General features: G+C 30.4%; 1 pseudogene; it reads left to right on the top strand.

The window, feature by feature from the left end:
• The first annotated feature begins 11829 nt into the window (after positions 1–11829).
• LOC131842880 (uncharacterized) overlaps positions 11830–22227 on the top strand; it is a 34702-nt pseudogene continuing 24304 nt past the window's right edge.

Here is a 22227-nt window from a genome sequence, read left to right as displayed (position 1 = left end):
ATAACTTTACGCTATGACCATTAGAAGCCGAGCTACATTAAAAAATGTAGGATAAACTAGCAGAATCATGGGAGAATATGACTGAGTCCAAATTGCGCCTGTTAGCTGGTATATTCAAATTCAAATTCAAATTCAAAATCATTTATTCATGTAGGACATTTTAGCCGTATGAACGTCAAATTTTTACATACTAATTTTTTTCCCTACCGCCCAGTTCGGTATATAGATCCAATTGAGAGGAACTGGCAAGAAACTCAATTTTTTTTTTTTTTTAAGAATTCAAATATCAATATCTTTATTGCTGTAGATCTAATACAGGCTCCTATAAGAGCTCCAATTTACGGTCTATATATATGATATATATTCCGTAATAGTAATATAATACAGATTCTATAATTTGTTTCATCAATAAAATTGTATGATGAAATGGGCTTTATTTTATTTTAAAAAATGACTACACGAACTTTTTTATATTTTCACACTAGCTGAGGCGACTGAGTATTAATTTGTTTCTGAATCGATTAGAATAAAATAAGCTACAATACGTTATGAAAATGAAAAACGCATCCAAAACATTTAGTTATTTTTAAGATTACCGCACACAAACGCACCAGATAATAGTTAAAAATTCTAACAATTATTATTTTTCATTAATAAAATCTACTAATATTATTTTCCTCCAATATCTTCTATACATAAACCATGATCATTTACATTTTCATAATATAGGTACATACAGATTCCCAATTCCTCGTCTCAAAAGTGCGAACGTAAATCATTTCAAAAATGCCGCTTCAATCCGCGGAATTGTTTCAGCTGATCTGACGCCAGTGGCTTTTGCAAACAATAGCAACGGTTCGAGTACTACGCTATAATAAATTGAACTCCCGAATTGGGAACAATGATAATTTTCATTGCGTCTGCTTAAGTGGTTGGCTATTGTTTAGTAAATTGTTAATTCATTAATCTACAAGTATTGTTTGTCGCGCACTCTCCTAATCTCTATTAATTACTTATTTCTTATTTTTATGTATAACTACTCGTAGATATACAACATATACTTACCGTTACGACTATTGTACCAGATGATGTAGTTAGAGGTAATAACTGTTGTAGAAATATTTAGAAATACAATTTATAATGGGATAAATATTTAATAGTAGTTGTAGAGATAGTGAAGTGACATATATGTATATAATTTTGTTTCATATTTTGATTACAGAATACAAAAAATATATATAATATTATTAAAAGAGTTTCTCAACAATATCAACAGTCAATGATGTATGTGTGATTGTTAACTACACTAGCAGGTGGCTACTTGACTATCAAAACTAGACTTATTTGCTCTATCCGAACTGTATTTTCAATGCCTGATGATGCCTGGATCAAAGACGAAAAAGTAACGCATTATCATAAATTTGAATTAAAAAATGAATCCGTATTTTTTGTAAACACATACAAGCTCATTTGAAAAGAACAAGAGCTGAGTTTTTGGTCAGACGGTAGATTTAACATATTACAGGAGATATGATACAATATAGATATTTTGATTATAAATTAGATTTTTGGGTATTAGGTACAGACTTAATAATACTACTTTAAAAACAAACAGTTGTGATTCTTGTCAGTTCTTCTGAATTGGATGGTAGGGAAAAAATATTAATATAAAAATTTTATATAATTTTATAACCTCAGGATAGAGTTTAGACATTTCAAAGAAGATATTTTATGTATGCCTATTTTATGATGATAGTCGCGATATATTCTATTCTATTTAGTAAAGATAAAGCTGCAATTCTGAAATGTAACCTGACATCTAACCAATAAATATTTATTACACCATCAAATTACGCGGTACGTGACTACGGGACCTGCTTACAACCAACATTTCCTCATGACGTGAGAGGAACGTTTTTGACAAATGAGATAGAAAGGGAAAAAGGGATTTCTAATATAAATCTCTCGTCAAAGTTAACATTGTTACAAAGGCGACAGGTAGTAGAAAATTGTATTATCATATAATGAAGGAGTTTGGTGTTCATTTCATGGTTATATAATGACAGGGTTATGTATAGGTGTTTTTTAAATATATATTTGCATACAGATTTTACATCGGGATACTTTTTTTCTCTCTTGTATGGATCAGAGTGCTGGCCCGTAAAGGCGACGGATGAAAGACGACTGCATGCAACTGAAATGAGAATGTTGAGGTGGATGTGTGCTGTGACAAGAAATTGGCACCGGTGTCAGAGAGGTTGAAGAGTAATCGTCTATCATAGTATGGACATGTAATGCGTAGGAACGAGGATAATATTTTAAGAAAGGTGTTACATATGAATGTGGATGGTTATAAGGGCAGAAGAAGGCCGAAAAAGAGATGGATGGACTGTGTGAAAGATGATATGGTAAGAAAGGAAGTAAATAATGCAATGACTGCGAACAGGGATGAATGGAAGCGAAAAACATATTACGCCGACCCCAAATAAATGGGATAAGGAAGAAGCAGATGATGATGATTTTACCTAAATCGATTAGGACAACGCCACGAAGTACATATTGAGGAAATTAAGTTAAATTTAATACTTTTATAACATAAGTCGTATCTTATTTTATGCCAGTATGTTATCAAGTGTTAACAAAGAATTTGTCACGAAGTCCTTCCGTTTTACGACAAGTATAGAGTTATCGCTGTCGGTACTAAGTCTAAAGCACTTAAAACTTGTTCTTTTTATGTAAAAAAGATATAGTGGAGAGTGCAATTGAATTTATTCCTGTATTTCGTTTATTGGGATCTTTTAGAAGTACATTATGTTATTCCGTTTCAAAACTTTTATTTACAAATAGCATAAACAGTCGTTTGTCGTTGCCATATAAAATGTTTATTGTAAGACTATAGAATCAAACTTGAGAGTTACGAATCAATATTTGAATTACAGTTTAAATAAGGCTATGTGCTGTGGATTTCTTTGCATTTTAAATAAATGTCGCATATGTATAAGAAATATAACCAATATTTTTTTTAATTTTTGGCGGGAAATCATTGAAAGTATTTCGATAAGTATTCGATAATAGTATTTTTTGAGCCAGTTATGCAAGTAAATTGCATTATATTTTTAAATCTACCATCCACTTCACAGTACAGTTATAATTGTGAATTTTTATTAGTATTTATTTAATTCATTAATTGAATATTACCATGATATTTGTATAGTATGAGTTTATGGTGTATTCTTTAAAGCCTCAACATTATAATATCACATGTATCCTTACTAGGTCATTATAATGGCCAGTATTGGGTGTATATGTTTAAAATAAATATGTAAATACCTACACACAGTTCCGATAAAATGTTTCAGCTTTTGTTGATTTCATATACCTGCATCAGTGAAGTGTTCAATAGCTTTGGCTTCATCCCAAATTTTCCACACCTACACAGAATGTAATTTTTCCAATATGCATCGAAATGCAAGAGGCAGATGCATTTTTTGATGATATAAACTGATAGAATGGGTTAGACTGCATGCGGATATAAATCAAACAATGCATAAAGAATGGTAAATACTTATAAAAAAGATATAAATAGCAATACAAACAAGTAGCAAGCAAAAGTGACAATAAAAAATATGGCAATTGTATAAAAAATATGCATTGGTAGAAAAATGAACATACAAAAATGTCCAAAGATTTTGCAGCAAACTTCATGCCTTCGATTCAATCGAAATGCTGTGGAATGTTCTATTATTTATAATAGAACATTCCACAATAATAATATTCCATAATGGAAGACTAATATTAATATAGGTACTATAACAGGTATTGTTTATTTATACAGTGTCTGGTGTAGAGGCATGAAAGCTTACGAATGGGCAGAGAGACTGTAAAATACCATCTGATCTCAGTCTGACCTATTTCAGCTTGCTTTGTAAGCTGTGTTTCATTAGAGTACGATTAGTAAATTTCCTGGATAAGAGACATAACATCTTAGTCATCTGGAATACAAATGCAGTGCTATTACGGGTATCACTTGATATTATGCTAGTAGTGCTGGTCATGTCTAGAGGCGATTACTGCTTACAATTAGGTGGACCATCAGCTTATTTACCATTTTAAATACATAAAAATAGCTCAACCCATAAAATTTCATATGGCATTAAGGTCGCCAATTGTGCATTATTTTACATAGTGCAATAAAGGATAAATAATAATAAAATGTAACACAAATTAATTTCATCCGTTAATAACTGGTGTACCTCATGGATTGGGTTTTGTGGTACTGGTAATGTCTGTACTGGTTCCGACTGTCTATCAGATAAACCATCAGCGGATTTTAATTCTTTTAGTTAGGTAAGTCTATATAATCTTAATATATATAAATTATGTGGGTCACGTTGTAAGTCCGCGATGGCCTAAACTACTGAACCGATTGCAAATTTGATTTGCACATTGTGAGTAATTGGATGTAAATTTGATCGAAAGATAACATAGCTTGACTAATTTATAATAATGTTATTTTATTCAAGAGCCTCAGCTACAGCAACGCGTGGCCAGGTCTGCTAGTATAGTATATAATAAATAAATAACCCTGGACAATTATACAGCGCTATCTAATCCTATGGTAATCAGAGCTTGTCTTATAAGTACTAGACTACTAATATAAATACTTATATATATTTTGTAATACCTATATAATATGTATTACATTGAATACATCCAGACAGATATAAATAATCATACTTATGAATACAAATAATTGTACCGTGCGAGGAATCAAACCCTCGACCATCCAAAGTAAAGCGATATGCTAAACTGATAGACCACCGAGGCCGTCAATATAGTACCTTGTATAAAATTACGGTAAAATTTATTTCGTACGCTACTGGAGATTTAGGAAATCAAAAAGTTATGCCGCATTGATGCAGCTAATAGAATTCGGTACAGACTATGTCCGTAATGTCTGCCATTATAAATGATCATTTTCGCCGACGTGACTCTACTATGCGCCAAATAACATTTTCGCAAAATGACGTTGCCATGTTAAAATTTTGCACAGATAATTCTAACATAGCAGTAGTCTTTAAAGGGTATAAAAATCTTTCGTATTTTAATTACAGACAAAACTATGTTTTTAGTACCAATATTTCACTTTTCCGTGCTGTTTTTCAAACATTTTCTATCATACAAATTTTGTAATCACAATTAAAAAATAATTAGGTCATATAAATTTTATATCTATATGTTTTTTTTTAATTCAGGAATATTACCTTGTAATTACTTTAACATAGTTATTTTTTTATTTTGGTTTCATATCCAACATTCTTATTCTCTTTGCAGATTGACAATCAATATATTGATGACGCATCAGACTTAATCTGCTGCGGTTAAGATAATTTAAGTATGTGAAAGCTTTTATCTCATTCGATGAGGAATTCCGATTTAAGGGATCTACAAACAGGATACGAGACTTATGTAGGCTCAGTTTGATGGATTAAAGATGCCGTATAGACAGCGTTAAGTACCGTGCTGCCAGATTGGTGGTTAACTTCCGAATTTAGGGAGATTTGTGGCTTTCGGGGAAAGAATGTTTAGAAGAGAACAAATGGGGGGAGGGATATATGCAGGAATAAAATAAAATGGATACAATGACATGTCGATGTAGTATTAAAAAAAACTAGAACACAATTGACATAAACATGTTATATATAACAGAGACTATGTAAATATTTATGTATTACTATCAGTCGTTAAGTTCATATAGAATACAAAAGATACTAACTCTGTTAAGTTTGGGATTAGTCTGTGTCCGGTAAAGCTAAAGACAGTAAAGATAAAGACAAAAAAATTCTCTATATGTGGAGAGGTCATTCTTCCAGATTATTATTATTATTGTATTTATTATTTATTAATTTGGGAATTTTTCAAAACAAAATTTTGAGAGATTTTACGCAAAATATAAGGGAAACAATACGATCATCTGGCAATACCGGTTAAGTAGCACCTTAATCACGAAATCTCTTGAGTAAATATTGTGATCGTGTCGGCTCTTTATAAACTGTTGTCATTTATTGATGAGTCTGAAATGAATGAGTACGTGAGAACAAATATTAATCATTTATATGTTATGACTAGCAAACCGCCCCCGACTTCGCATGGTGCGATTAATGTAGAGACTAGATATATCTAATAAAAATAATATATTAAAATATTGAATACACTACAGGAGAGAATAATCTAGATATTTAAATATATATAACTCAAAGGTGATTAACGGCAAGCAGGTAGATGTTAAAACGTAGGCATCTGCTAGAATTTTGATTAATTCTACCCCCAAAGGTATAAAATAGAGGATGAAAGTTTGTATGAAACTTGTCAATTTTAAACCGATCGGGCTGAGACTTTGCATGCATAAAGCTACTATGACGTAGGCATCGCCTAAAGAAAAGATTTTAGTAAATTCCACCCTAAGGGGGATAAATTAACGCGAGCGAAGTCGCGAACAAAAGCTAGTCTCTAATAAAAATAATATATTTACAATATTGAATGCACTACAGGAGAGGAAGAGATTATTAGTAACGATAATAATGAAGCCACTGATATTGAAGGTGGTAGCTAGAGACGAGTCACAACGCGAGTTTCAAGGCATTTGTGGCTCGGGTCCCTTTCCCTGACCACCTTTATGAAGGGAACTAGTGGTGAATCGGCGCTACTGTGGCAGATTGCCGTCGTCAGTATCGTGACCATAGAGATTTATATTATTATTATATAGTATTATAATATGGGCCATTAATAACTTGAAATAAGCACTCGTAAGTAAATTGAAATTCATAATTTTCCACTGATCATCCGAAAGTATATACCGTTAACATCGGTGGGTGTACTATTCTGTTTTCATCCATAAAAATTATCCCTTTGATGACACTACAGAACCTTTAAACCCAATCCTAATTGATCAGTATTGAAAATCTCAATACATTTTCATTTGCGAGTTTCTGTCATACTTTACAAACATTCCTAATAGATCGATACTCTGAAATCATTCATTAGTTAATAAAATCAAACCGCGGCGATATTTTAGGTCCATAACAAACGGACCCTCGTCAAATGAATGACAGTGAAAAAAATAAGGCTTTAATATTTTTGTATTCCTAAAGTAGATAAACGAATGCGTATTGTATTAATTTATTCAATTTCCAGCCTGAACCTTTTTTCTGGGGCCAACGAATGTATTACACGCCTCATATTTGTAGAGATTGGAAATATTTGCATAGATTATTTGTTCTATAATGGTTCAGCATACCGCCTTATTAACTGACGATCGTGGGTTCGATTTTAATTTTTTTTACAAATTGCATTTATATACACTCTTATGAGTAAGTAATTTTTATGTATGTTTAATTATCAGTATATCTATGCATATATAATATAAGTATAAACCTTATATTTAGTGGTGTTAACAGAGAAATTTAAATTAGGTATTTTCAATATTTACTTTACTGTCATAGTTACACAAAAAATAAAATAAAAAAATATCTAATTAAAGGTCTGGAACGAGTATTTTAGAAATGGTTTAAAGGTCATATCAAATAATACAAATAATAAAATTAAGAGTCGAATTATATAAATAAAACAAAAAACTCTTCATCCCAGTTGCCATCTTGTGAGAATATGCAGAATATAGTATACAGACGAAATAAAAGAAAAACATAAACAAAGAAAAAGAAAAACAAAACGAATATACGCTGTGCTAAATAAAAACTATACATTCATACATCCCCATACATTCCCTTCACATTGAGCCTCTAACCGTAACTCGTTCATGTTATAATCAATAATTAAATTTACATACATAAAACACGTTATAATTTGATGTATATTGAATTACGGAAAGTTAATTGTAGGTTTAAATTACTTTGTTTACGCTCTATACCTATTTATTAATACAAATAAGACGTTGATGAAGGTACGCTCAATTCTCATGTTGCGAAACGAAGGTAACCTACTAAAATCTCTTATCGAAATAAATCACTTGAATGTATTCAAAAGTTCACTTTTTGACTTTGTAGTTAGTAAATCACAGTATTACACTACTATACTATTGTCTGGTTTCTCAGAGATACGAACTAGAATGTAATATTTATTTATTTATTACACACACACACACACACAACATATTACCAACAGTACAAGCATTTGTTTAGAAACGTGTAACTCGTACAAAACTAGATTGTAATGATGTTGGCTTTTTGACTTTGGCGCTAGTAATTTATTCTACATCATTGACGGTTTTCTCAGAGTTATGAACTAGAATGTAATATTTATTTAGTACATAAAATTACAATAAAATTTATTAGCACATAAAACAATTTTTAGTACAAGTATTTGTTTAGAAGAGTGTGATTCTACATTGAATTTTAATCTAACACTTTATGCCTAGCAGCTAAATTATATAGATGCATATATTGACATGTATAATTATTATGGACCCTATAATTTGATTTGATATCGGTGTTTTCATCCTCAGAGAATTAGCGGAAATATTATATTAAATATATATTTTTTTTATGTTGGTCAGTCTTGAACTCACGACTTTAAGTGTTGAAGACAGTTAGTTAAATATCATGATGTTTCAATAATAAATATACGAAATATTGCTAAGTAATTTAATACTACTGCTATTATGTAATTAATATAAAACCTTAGAATTATTACATGCAAAATGGTTCAAAGAAAAGTATTCAATTTTATTACTGTATTATATTTGATTTATTTACATTTTTGGTAAGAACGTTTCCGTAGAGTTTTTAAAAACTATTATGATATTTGGAAATTTGTTGAATTTTATTTGAAGTATAATCAGGTATGGTAATACAGAATTTAACATTAAGCTAAGTGCTTTAGATCAAACGAGTAGTCCATTATACATAAAATTAATTTTGTCGACTTCAGCACTAATTATTCTTTTTGTTTCTCATCCAGAGCATCTAAATTAAATTTGTCCAGTAAATATGTTCTATATTTTTTAATAATCATTTCTTTATATACACTCTATAGCAACAAATACATACAATAACAACTACAAAAGGTGGTCTTATCGCTAGCAATCTTTGCTTTTGCTATCTTTTTTTAAACACCCTTTAGGTAGACGGTGAAGATATGAGACAAGAGTATATATATACATAACAAGATAACAAATGAAATTTTACTGATATATATTCATTATGTTATTGGAATGGCAAACAAGTTGATGGTTGCCTATATACATAAACAGTACTACGAATATCACATTGTCTTGTGATACCTGTGATATCACTCATGCGTTGCCATTCCAGGAGACTATGATTTCATGGCTCTTATCGAATAAACTCAATCGCGCCCCTACAACTGAAGTACAGCTTACAAAGCAAGCTACTTGGCTGCTGAAATAGATCAGATTAAGATGAGGTGACCCCGCACCGCAAGATAACTTTTTTAGAGTGTACCTCGGCAAATTATGTATAAGTTTTCATTTTACATTACTATTATAATATTAATTAATATACATATATACATGTTATTCTATAAGGTATTTATAATAAGAGCCACTAATGGCATGAAATAAATAAATAAATAAGTACTTATTATTTTTTGCACAAAAAATTTGAAGTGCAACTTTTATTTCATATTTGCTATTTTTTTTTCTAAATCTAAACATTATATTTTAGTGCACAATTACTTAAACCACAGATAATATAATATTACATATTTAAACTAAAATTTAGCTGGCATTCATATGTTGATATGTTAATTTTGCTTAATAACGTCTAGACATAGTAATACTTGAACACCGTAGGTATATTCAAGAAATATGAAGGATGCTAGGGGTACGTCGCTACGAACAAAATAATTTCTATATGAGTCTGCGTAACGATTTTTTTTTGGCACAGCATATTGCAAACCATTGTTTATTACTTATTGATTTAGCTCAGATACTACAAACTGACAGTAGATTTGACACATCATAAGGGTCTGTTTTTTTACATAAATAAAAATATTTTAATTTAATTTAAAAACAAAGTAATTGGTTGCATAAATTCATTTAGAATATTTTATCTGACTATGCAAACCCGCCTCGGTTATTATAAAACATTTTTTTTTGTAAAACTGTGTATATTTTTTCTTTTAAGAAGTGTTAAAGGTCAGATTCAATTATTTGCTTAGTGAGTCATGAATGTGAGGAACGTTGTAAGCAAACGTGGAATTGATATCGTCAATTTACATATAGTATACTAAGTATGAACTCTAGAAGGATTTATTTTAAATTTAATTCCTTAGATATAATGTTTGTATTTATAATTCTTAAGTAATAAGATTATACATATAATATAAACTACAGTGTATTGTACAATAATCGTTTCATATAATTACCTTCTTTCATGACGATTGGCCGCTTACAGACCAGGCAGAGACGTTTCACAGTTCATCCATAAAATGATCTCACGTCACACGTCACGTCAGACACATTTTTTTTAAACAATTTATAGCTAATCTTGTAATTATTTGAATATACTAATTATTTGTTGAGGGTCTATTTAATTTATATATTATTTACTACCGACCCCACAAATCCATGATTTTATTTTCCTTGTTATTTTTCATTCCGATATTTCAATAATGTTACTCGGAGTCGACTGCAGATAACGGTAGATGCAAACAATTATTACGAACAGACATTTCTGTCTACCCGCTCTTTTAGATCTATTCTACATATGATGTATGTATATCTCTACCATTGGAATACACTTTTATGATATGTAATGATAATGATGACTTTAAAAAGGCGTTTATGTAAATTGGACAATATACTGTGTCGATCTGAAATAATGGGATAATGGCAAAGGATTAATAATGTAAAAAAGAAAGTAAAAAAAAATGCTCAATCTGAACATCATAGTTTAGGACCTCGATTGTCTAACGGTTTAGCACACCTGTTTACTTCCGCTAGTTGCGGCTTCGACAATACGCATAGTATTTTTTTTTCATGTAGATAATAAAATAGTACATACGCCTGACTTAACGATTTACCCAGGCGGGATTCCACTTGAATATGACATCAGATCTGGTAGCCGTGACAAATTCACCAGGAATTTATCATAATCAAGATGATCTTGACATGGCACATTACGATGAAATCAACAGTCCACCTTACTAACAATCCCATTTCTCCCGAACTGTTTGTATTGTCCAGGGTTATTATTTTATCTTCTGTACGCATTATTATATTTTACTACTATCTACTATCAAATGGTAATCGGTACAGAGCTATAATACCTTATTAGCCCTCCTAAGAGGCTTAGTGAGTTGTTGTGGGAGTTATTGTATATTTTGATCTCCTTTTTGTTTATATTTATAAAGAATGTTTAAAATTTTCCATCATGTGTGTCAGATTCTCGTTTAGTTTTTAATAAATATTTAGCGCTGTTGTACAATTATAGAAACTGCTCAATAATTTCAATTATTAAGACTAAAAGGGACATTTTGATTTTACATTACAGTACAGCATACGTTTATAAAATTTTCACTTAGTCTCAACTTCGTTCCATGTTAGGAAAAAAAAACGCTTGCTACAAATTCCTTCCTTTTATTACACAGAATTAGATAAATATGCCCAAATTATCAGTAATTTCGAAAGTTTTCCAGAACAGATTTTTTTTCTAGTTTACTAATTATTTCTTGTTTGTCGATTGTTACAGATAAAACAATGCAAACCAGAAAACGCCAGAAAAAAGAAGAGCGAAGAAAAATTGTGTTGTGCGATGGACGTGCCATTCGAAAATGTAACCTAAAAGTTGACAGATAACGTTAAAAATGGCATTCACCCTTTGTCCAGCGATGGGCAGAGTTTCCAACAGGGATTTGTTAGTGGTAGTTCTGTTCTTGTTCCGGACAATAGTTTGTGACAGTCTCTGTCCAAAGTTCGCTGAGAAGCCACTTGAGACCAGAGTTCAGGACGCTTCTATAGTTTTTAGGGCTGTGGTCATACAAACACATTATCAGGTGAGTTAATTGTTTTTTGTTTACTTCAGAAGAAATAATATCTTATTATAATACATTTTGTTTTTTTTTCATATTTTATAAGATGACCTGATGTATGTCGTCTTATATTAGCTATTAATTTCTAATTAGTACTACCAAATGCGCGAATGCTTAAACGATGGTTAAATTAAAATGGTTTTCCAAACGTTCCAAAATTACCAGAATTTCAACCTAGGTAAATATCATAATTTTTCACTTTACAAATTTAACAATTTGCAAAAATATAAATAAAAAATTTTAATTGTTGTTCTCAAGTTATGGAGAGAGTGAGGAATATAGGAATTCATTTAATTTATGTAGAATTCATCAGTTATATGTATATATATTGTAGATATTACGGAATGGCAAAAAAGCTGGCGGCTTTCTCATAAATGGCAATATTTGCTTTTGAACATACATGAACAGCACTACTTTCATCATATAATCACGTAACCAACTCTTCATGCATTGCCATTTCGGAGGACTAAGATGCCATGGCTTTGTACCCTGTAATTTCACTGCCGAAAATAAAGGTCGTATTACAATAATTAATATGAAAAATTTATAGATATATAAATAGAAAGTACTGTATTATAATGATGTATTCAAAAACTTTAGTTCCTAATAAAAATATAATTTATGTTTCGTACATATTAACACACAAATAGAAAGATATTGCCTGGTCACGTTCACGTGCCATTTTAATATTTTATTAATATGTACCTACATTGCTTTCTCCTTAGTCTAAAAGTCAGAATAAAGTAAGAACAGTAAGTATAATAAAATAAAATCGCTGAAGTACATTACATTGGTTATACATATCACGTAATATGCTTAGTCGTTTGTATTTAGGTCATTGCTTATTTATTAACAGAAGAAATACAAGGAAAATCCTCTGCATCACCCACGCGGAAATCTTATTCCTTTTTCCTGTGGGAATTGCCAAAAAGCGTTTCATTGTGACGCCTACGTGGCAGAGGTCACTGTTCAACATTTCAAGTGGGTTTGTTTTATATATGAAACCATATTAACAATGCGTACTATAATTACTGACATATGTTTCTATATATAAAAAATATATTTACGTTAAATATATTCTCGTCAATTTTGCCAATTTCGACATTCATTCCTAGCCAAACAATCCATCTATTTCAGTTAGCTTTCTTACTCACACGCAATCACGCTCATACATCGACAATTATTAGATAACAATAATAGAGAAAAAGTTCGCGCGCATTTTTAGTTTGCATATCTGTCTCACTCACGCGCACGGTCATCCGCAATATGTCCTTCCTTACCTATTTCCTAAAACCAAATAGATATCGACCCAGTTGATCGCCGGTAATCACTGTTTTAGGAACGCCATCTTACTTAATTAAATATTAATAGTGCCAACGCATGTTGAATCAAATTGAGTGTTTTTGTGTATGTGTGAGAGAGTGCAGTAAAATTTACTTAAAATTAAAATGGCGAAGAATTAACAACCAGCGGCATTCTAGGAAGGAAGGAAGCGTAACCAAAAGTTCACCGGAGGTGAGCTCCTATTTATTAACTCCATACAAAAAAAAAATATATCTGACGGGGGTTTGTTTAAGAAACATAACCTATATATGTTTTTAACTAGTATCGTGGTAAACTTCATTTAAAATGTAGCGTTTGTTTTAGTTTAATCTGTATTGTCTTATCTATGATACTACTATCAACATTCTAATATTATAAAGAGGTAAAGTTTGCGAGGTGGTAGCGGGTAATTTCTGGATCTATTGAACGTATTTCCAAAAAAATTTGAGTGTTGAATAGCTCTTTTATATAGAAGGCTATATAACATCACATGACCAATAGGAGCAATGAAAGTAATAAACTCAGTCAGGTCAGTAGTTCAAATATCAGTCTATTCATAATAAAGTATTGTTATGCGAGACCATTTCCCCACTTGATTACATGTATTGATATAATAAAAATCTGAATATAAAAAAAGAATAGAAATAATCATTATTCCATATCTTTCCATATCTTTATTTCTATATACAAATAAACTTAATACAAGCACTTGAGAATAAGATTTTTTTGCATTATATCGCTGATTCTGAAAGTATTATGAACCAAAGATAATGAGCATGGAAGATTTGTAAAAAGAGCCCGAATCCGTCACTTATAATTATACAATATAACATTTTAACATAACAATTACATAAGTATTACGATGATGGCTGGACGGTTTGGTATAGTATTTTAATTTTGAGGTTTCCTCGAGAAAGATTGATGATATTATCTTTCTATTCCTTCACTGTGTTAAGTTGTCAGATAAAACAAAAGCCTTCATTAAATTGGATTCCATTGTTTTCTGTTATAATTCAATTAAAATTATAATCCGCTAATATCATCGGATAGTTTAATCCAATACTGGAATATATTTTCAAATAAAACGGGCTACGTTCCGCAAAGTAATTAAATGCAAATACATTTAGTGGTCGGTTCGGTATGAAATAATTTCAATGGCGGTGCATTATCGGGGATCTATTTAGAATCCCACAATTCCCCAATCGGATTGACCACAATGCAATTTATTTGAATGGAAAATACCGTCATTGTTTTGCCTGTGTTTGGAACAAAAATATAATCTACTAACACATTTCTGCTCGAATTCACTTCAGTGGCTTTTGTACATGCATTGATTTTATTTAACAAATAAATAATTCAAACGCATTTTGGCCTTTAGATCGGATATTATTAATGGAGCATTAGTACAAATATGGACAGACAACTGTCTAGTACCCATAACACGGGCTCAATATTAGCTTAGTACTAGATGGATATTTGTGAATTGTCCACAGTTATCATTAGAATATTTTCTTCAATTAAAAAAATAGGTATTCTATAACAGATACATAAAAAAATAAATATAAAAAAAATACAATTAATTACTGTCGATATACAAATTCTATACCATCTTTTTATTTATAATTGGTTATCGTCGATTTAAGTTCCTTGACATAAATACTAAATATTAGGTTTATGTTTATATAGCATGAGGTCTAAGCCGGGCCGAGAGCTATTAATTTATCATAAAACTGTGGACTCATGAGATACTCGTACATGAAGCTACCCAAAGTTTTTTTTTAAATATCCAAAGTTACGGCATGTTGTTATAAGCAATTTCCTCCCGTAAAAAAAGATTGATGGCAGACAGATAGGTCGGGATGGTGTATGAGAACCCGTTCGTGTATGAAGTTCATGTCAGGGAAACAAAAGTTTATTTTGACCGGGGTAACATGACGTGGGTTTACCCTGTACCCTTAGATAGGTGTTCACATATAAAGTGTTGAGTTAACATTCATCTACATTAATTAACTGAAGATTTATCTAAACGCATGCTCATGATAATTACAGTAATATTATACTTTAGAGTAGTATTACAAATTATAGTAGTATCGCATAATACAGAAGTATTACAATTTATAGTAGTGTTACAAATTACGGCAGTATAACAAATTATAGTAGTGTTTAATTAGTATTTAGTTTTGTAGTTGTATCTGAAACATGTATAATTAACCATTCTTTTCAACTGAATTTGTATTCTGAATGCGATAATGTATTAAAAAATAAACGTCTATTTATATGCTTGTATTGAACTAATTTTATTATTTTTAATATGTAGATTTTAGTGTCGCACCACTACATATTTCTATATGAATCTTAGAAACAACTTCAATGTATTTGTAGTATTTACAATTTTTATATTAATTTGAAATCACAAAACTCATCTGCTACCACATAAAACTATTAAACAAACCAACAGAGAGCAAAGTTAAACAATAAATATAACTAAATTACAATGTTGTAATAAAAAAAAAACAAATGATGTTGCGAAGTTAACTACACATAAAAATGCATTGGACTGAAATAAGTCGTCCTGGGAATGAAGCTCTCACAAAATAACGTCACAACATTTTATTTTGAGGACAGCCTAATTTTAAGGACAGTCCTTAGTGTTTTTGACGATATATAACGTACCTCACTTCATATGAATGGAGGCCACTAATAAAATTATTTCTTTTTGATAAAAATGTAATAGCATATGCTAGTGGTCACTCCATGCTCCATTATTTAATTTAAAAATGAATCTGTATTTTTTAATCACGTACAAGCTCATTTGAAAATATATAAGTTCTATTATATTCTTGTTAGTTATTATATATATATCTTAGCACTTATATGTCAAATCTACCGTCACTTCTTCGAAAGCACTCCGAACTGATGGTAGATTAGACATATCATAAGTGTGTAATACATGAATACCTAAAGATATTTCATTACTGCAATAGTGTAGAAAACGATATATTTTACATTGTCAGAGTTCTACTATAAATAAATTCAGATAAATCTGGACTAACTTTAACACATGCTGATTCATTGGGTAGACCATTGTGTACTCTATGGCTTTAGTAATAAAGTGCGTTTTTCATTAAATATTATTTTGATTAATACATTATTCATGTAACTAAATCTGATACTGTCAATACAAGTTAGTCTTTGTTTGTGTGTAAACAGCCGATTTATATTTCTTAGGTTTTAAGTTTTTATCGAGATACATACATGTCTCGGTTGCCACTGTTACCCGAAAATACAAACAGCACAGCAGACTTGGTCCCATATCTGAGAACTAAGAAAATAATAACAACCGTGGACAATTGACAAAGCGCCATCTAGCGACCAAGCTATCATATCAAATCTTTCTACTGTGCGAGGAATCGAACCCGCGACCATCGAAAAATTATATTATATTATACGGAAAGCCAAGTCCGTATTATATAATATAATTATATGGATTTGATAGGTATCTGATATACAGATATAACAGTATCATAATTACACTTAATATTAAATTTATATAATTGGCTGAATTTTGGTAGGCTGGAAATCGGAGAACAAAAATTGCTGAACAGTGTAATATTTGATAAAGTTATTTACCATCAATTTAATAGATCGCCTTTAATCACTGAGATTCTGCTAATACTATATTTTTTAATAACTAGTGACTCGACCTGGCTTCGCGCGATTATTTCACCTAATTTATATTACACTTTAATGAATTATACACCTAAACCTTCCTCAGAAATGTCTCTATTGTTAGATGAAAACTAAGAATCATCCGTTCAGTAGTTTTGAAATTATAATATCACTAGCTGTGCCCGCAGTTGACTCGTGTTAAATTTAAATAAAAAATATAGCCTATGTGTTATTCTGATGCATAAGCTAAATTACAGTAAATTTTTATCAAAATCCGTTCAGTAGTTTTTGCGTTAAAGAGTAACAAATATCCATACTCAGAAACTTTTGTATTTATAGTATTAATAAGATTAAGATATGCCTTAAATATAAATTAAGTTATACATAGTTATTAATAATAATGTTTTAAAGAGATTACATTTAAAAGACGATAGACATTTCTACGTTATATCAGGGGTATTATTAACACTTTCTATTCACAAGTTTCTAACAATGTTTCATTAACAACAAGTGGAAGTAAAGCCCAAAATTCGAAACTCTAAAGGCCCTAACAAATTACAACCCACACGTTGTTCGGCCCGCAAGACAAATTGTCTCATTATTGTTTTTTATTTGTGCCTTGGGCTTAATTATATAATACTGTTGCTAACAATACTCATTTCATACATATCTAAATCCGACAACCAGTCTATAATATATTTTTACCAGAGACTAGACTAGTTGTTTGCGTAAGTACTGACCTATTGCAGTTGACAAAGATGATAAGCAACTTGCTTTGTATTGCTTTCTTTTGCAGATTAGGCAGTGAAATTGCAGAATAAGTTGGTTATTAATTGGCTTATCTTAGCCCTCTGGAATGTCAACGCATCAGTAGTTTGACTGTTCATAGAACTATGATATCTTAGTTCTCCGGAATAGCAAGTCTAAGTCATATGATAATGGAAAATTCATGGTGGTATTTATATATGTAGATTGTTATAATTACCATCAAATGAATAGTAAAAAAATGTGCAATTTGCAGTATGCAGTTATGAATAACCTAGTTACAGTAGCACGGCATGCCATACGCTTGCGCATGCCACAACATGATGTATGTGATGCTATTTATGAGTATGTTGATGACGATTACCACTTACCAAATACTTATGTAAAAATTATATTTTTTAGTAATACAGTTATATAATAAGGTAGTTTACGCTTACTGAGTTTATGGATAAATCTGAACTCGCAAACTGCCAATGCTTGCCAGCTCAATGTTGTTCCTAATTTGCGGAATCGTTTCCCTCATGTTCATTCCTACAAGCTCGTTGGGGTGATTGGTATTTCCTTAGATACAAGACAGAATGTGGAAATCGCTGGGATTTGTAACAAAGAATTTATGTTAAGCAAGCTATATTTCATGGAGTTGCTTGCGTATAACTGTCAGGCATATGAACCATCTGTTTACCAAATTTCATTCGTATTAGTCCAGTAGTTACTGCATGAACATGAAATAAATATCAATCGCTATAAAGGACACAAAACTATAAAATAAATCCTAGGTTCAGTTTTAGTTTTCGCTCTCGGATCTCTAGAAATAGAAGAAATAACATCTGTAATAAACGTTACTGTATACAATTTGGAATAAAATGAATATTATATATTGAGGAAAGTAAAGTATTCGTTGCTTACACATAAAACATGTGCCTCAAATCTTTTTAATGGGCGTTATAAGAATTTACGAGCATCTTCAAAAAAGATCTTTTAATATTCATACGGAGTAAGACATGAATTTTTGTTTGCGGTTTTTCTAAATAGAATACGAAAATATAAAAATTTGTAAATAATATAATATAACGAAATATAATATGAAAGCTTTCCTCAATATAGGATTTAAGGCCCTTTATGCAATATAGAAAAATATTTTTATCACAAGTTCAGTTAAATTGAAATGGTACTTAAGCTTTGTCGTACTTAATCATGGTAACATGAGGAAAATGAGTGGGTTTCTTTTTTCTATGACTCGTAAAAGGTATTGGCAAGTTAAATCTGATAAGTTCGGATTTTCTCCATCGAAAAATACCATAATGATGCAGTATTGTATAATTAATTATAAACATTAAATTGGTATTAATAAATACCAAAATTGATTAATTCGGGGAATTATTATCTCCGAATTAATACATTATGAGGTTTTTTTAATGAATGATAATGGATCGGTGCATCCTTCTGAGCTAACGTTTTATGCCTGCGGGGCACCAGTGCAGGATAATAATATGAATGCGCGTTCTGGTTAGTTGGCCCATCGTAAGAAATTTCTCAGGAACTTATCACGATGGTTTCCAAGAGCAATCGCATAAAGGTCAATCTGACATGGCACAGACTGGCCGAGATTCGCTATCCCCGGATATTGATTTCCAGGCTTTTGACTGTTTGTTATTTACCCACATTTTACTTAATCTTTACGGCATATATTATAATAAGATAACAACTGCACTACTACTAGCTATTATAAATAATTTTTTTTACAAATCTTTTAAATACTATTTTCTATGCCCTCATGTGTAAAATCATTACACAATTGCTATTTAGTTTTGGTACTCTTTCTACTAATATACTGCTATTCTATAGATTTTTTTTTCTATTTAAACAATGTCTATTTCAATTTCGAGCTGCGTTCTTTTTGCTCTGAAGCGAGGGCAATATATATATATATATATATATATATATATAGTAAGATATTCGAAGTGGTTATTGACGTAGATCTATAGTATATCTAATACTTTTTAATTTAAAAGATACCTAACTAACATTATTAACCTAAAACTAAAAATCGTAGGTAGATATCGCGTTATACATAAAAATAACAATGCAGTATTTCTATAGTATGCAAGGTTAATCATTTAGAGTATACGAAACCAAAGACAAGTACAGAGCTCATGAAACTCAAACACTTTCACAAGAAACAAAATGGTCATTGATCACGTGACCACGCACTTTACATGACTATCTACTTTCCACTTTGTTACTTGCGGAACCTTGTTCATTTTAATGAATAATGTATGTTATAGATCATTATATTGCTTTAGCATACCGCTTTACTTACGATGGTCTCGGGTTCGATTCTTCGGATGGTACAAACTTGTGTATTCATGAGTATGATTATTTGTATCAGTCTGCTTGTTTTCTATAAATGTATGTGTTTATAAAAAAATATCTATGTATTTATATCAATTATCTAGTACTCATAACACAAGTATACCCAGTAATAGTACAGTACAGTAGTACCCACAACAGATGGCGCTGTGTAAATTATCCAGGGATATTTTTAGTTTTATATATTACTGTGATGTTTTAAATTATTGTTTTTTTCTGATTTCAATATTGCTTTGATATAAACTCACTAACTGCACCTGGCTTCGGGTGTACATGTATTACATACATAGAAACATGAATCTTGAATCCGTCTATCTATTGCTAAAAACAGAACGGATTTAGAAGCGGTTTTATTTAAATAGATAAAGTGATTCAAGAGGAAAGTTTATATATATAATACATGTACAACCGTGTGAAGTATATACTACAAATATTAGTCTATGAAATTAATTATTTGGAATTATTTAATACTGGATAATATTATATACTACCTATAATTTACTATTTGTACATGATTTTTACTGTTCAGGGAGCAGGATGTCACTTTATTTTTAAGGACAAATTGTTGTACTGTTTATAAATAAATAAATATGAAATGTAGTTAAAATAATAACTTTTCTTTAAGCAAATCGGTTGAAACTGTTAAGATATTCTTTTGCCATATAATAGTTATTGGCTTATCAGAGCGGATGGAACTAAGTGCAGCCGCACCTTACTTTGCCCATATAGTTTAACGGCCTATACACTATACCTACATTATTTCTTCATCGTTAAGCATAAGGATATTATCTCTATAGGGTAATGCTTTTAGTTTCATAACAAAATACGTAAAGATATGGAAAGTACTAGAAACTTATGCTGTGAATAACATTTGTATGGTGATACAGTTGATAAAAATGTACATATATATATATATAACAGTAGACATACAAATAAAATTTTATTTGGATATCACCCAGTATATTGAAATATCAAAAATGTCTATATAATTATCTATATGTCATATACATACATGTTTATAATTTGTAATAAAGAATACTTAATATTACTTAATACTACGGAACTTCTTTACTCAACGCCAACATTTTGGTATCTAGAATTTTCTCTATTATTATAATTTTTTATATATTTATTATAATTATCATAAATTAGTAATGTAAGTTTAATAATGTAATATGTATTTGTTTATTAGGTATACATTTTATATTATAAATATCATACAAATAATCATACCCCTGAATAAGTTTGTATTAGCTGGAGATCTATTTACGACCAACGAACAGTAAGACATTGTGTTAGCAATGCTACACAGATATATACATATATAGTGAAGGTAAAACTTATGGATATCGTATCGCCCGCTGATAAATTATAGAAACACGATGACAATGAATAATTATTTTTAGTGACAAATCAATAAACATTAAGGAGCAATTGTAGCGTATTTATGTAAACAAATATATTTACCTATGTAGACTTTGTATAAAGTGGATTTTGTGAGTACCTTCTCATCCATTTCGTCCGCCAAGCAACCTGCTTTGTAAGATAAGTTTTGCTTGAAGAGACATAACATCGTAGTCCTCTGGATGATCCTCCAGAGAGGACAGGAGGAGATACTGCAGGCGACACGAGGTTATCTAATCTGTATTCTGATGTACTGTTCATATATATAGGCGGCGGTTAGTTACCAGAAGATAAATGGTAAGGTTTCAATTTCAATACCATACGTTTCAATTACATAAACAATATAGAAATATTATAAATTCGAATGCCTGTCTATCTATTTATTCGTTACATTTTCAAGACTGATCTTTTTGAAAGATCGAAACATAAATAAAATTAATTTTATTTATATGTCATAAAAGTGGTACATATAGTAGATGGTAGTCTTATTGAATTTGTCTAGTTCTTACATTTAGTCCTAACAGTAATCAACATGCAAATACATATATTAATTATCTTAGTTTTTTACATAAATTAATAAAATTGATACATATTTCATAAATTTTAAAGTTATTATTAAAAACACTA

The sequence above is a fragment of the Achroia grisella genome, unplaced genomic scaffold (genome assembly GCF_030625045.1).
Source record: "Achroia grisella isolate CSIRO2021 unplaced genomic scaffold, CSIRO_AGI_Agris_v1 utg2634, whole genome shotgun sequence".
Lineage (NCBI taxonomy): Eukaryota > Metazoa > Arthropoda > Insecta > Lepidoptera > Pyralidae > Achroia > Achroia grisella.
This window is presented reverse-complemented; position numbering and strand designations above follow the sequence as displayed.